Genomic DNA, 875 nt, shown 5'->3' with positions numbered 1-875 from the left:
CCATGAGTTCCGCCCCGGCAAAACAGGGGAGAGGGAGAGAGAGAGGAAAAAGAGAAGGGAAGGGGGCTAGGAGTGGAGAGATGCTGATCAGCGCCTTGCCGATCCCGCAGGTCGTGACAACTTTTGACTATTTACAAATATTTGTACTCCATCGTGTTGTAGTGCAAAGCCAAAATTACAAGAAATGTTTCCAAAAGTGTAAATAAAGTCCTTTTTCAGGTACTCCTGTGTCAGAATCTATCAAAGTGCACAGCAACTTCCGTCCGATCTTTTCTCTCAGGAGCCCATGACTAAGACCAGCTGTGCTGACAGAATTGAGAAGACAGTAATTAATGTAGATAATTTGAAGAGATAATCAGGCCAGGTACTAGATGAGGCTGACCTTTATAGTCTCTTTTTAAGAAAGGGGGAAAAAAAACATCACCCCTCATCTTCAGAATGCCCAAAATGATGCTGCTGAACAGGATAAAAGAAAAGTCTATGCTCAGCATCGCCAGTTTTCAGGTCTGTTGTCAGTTTGCTGTCAGATACTTTTTGTTAGGATGCCTGGGTCGTTGATCCAGAGTTTTGAGTTTATTATGTTATTTATCATTTCTAGTCTTTGGTTTCTTTGTTAGAGTTCTGTCTTGTGGTTTACGTCTCTGTTCCCTCTGTTGCAGTGCCTGCCTGTGAGTCTGTCTTTAAGTTCAGTCTGTGTTATGTTTCCTGTTTTACTTTGGAGGTGCATGTCTTATGTTAATGATAAATGGCCTGTATTTGTATAGCGCTTTTACTAGTCCCCCCTAGGGACCCCAAAGCGCTTTACACACCCAGTCATCCACCCATTCACACACAGGGGCCCGTCCAGCAACCTGCCTCCGCTGGAGGGTCCGAGG

Source organism: Haplochromis burtoni, unplaced genomic scaffold (assembly GCF_018398535.1).
Source record: "Haplochromis burtoni strain Fernald_Lab_line unplaced genomic scaffold, NCSU_Asbu1 Contig_894, whole genome shotgun sequence".
Lineage (NCBI taxonomy): Eukaryota > Metazoa > Chordata > Actinopteri > Cichliformes > Cichlidae > Haplochromis > Haplochromis burtoni.
The sequence above is the reverse complement of the archived record's forward strand: the minus strand, read 5'-3'. Positions refer to the sequence as shown.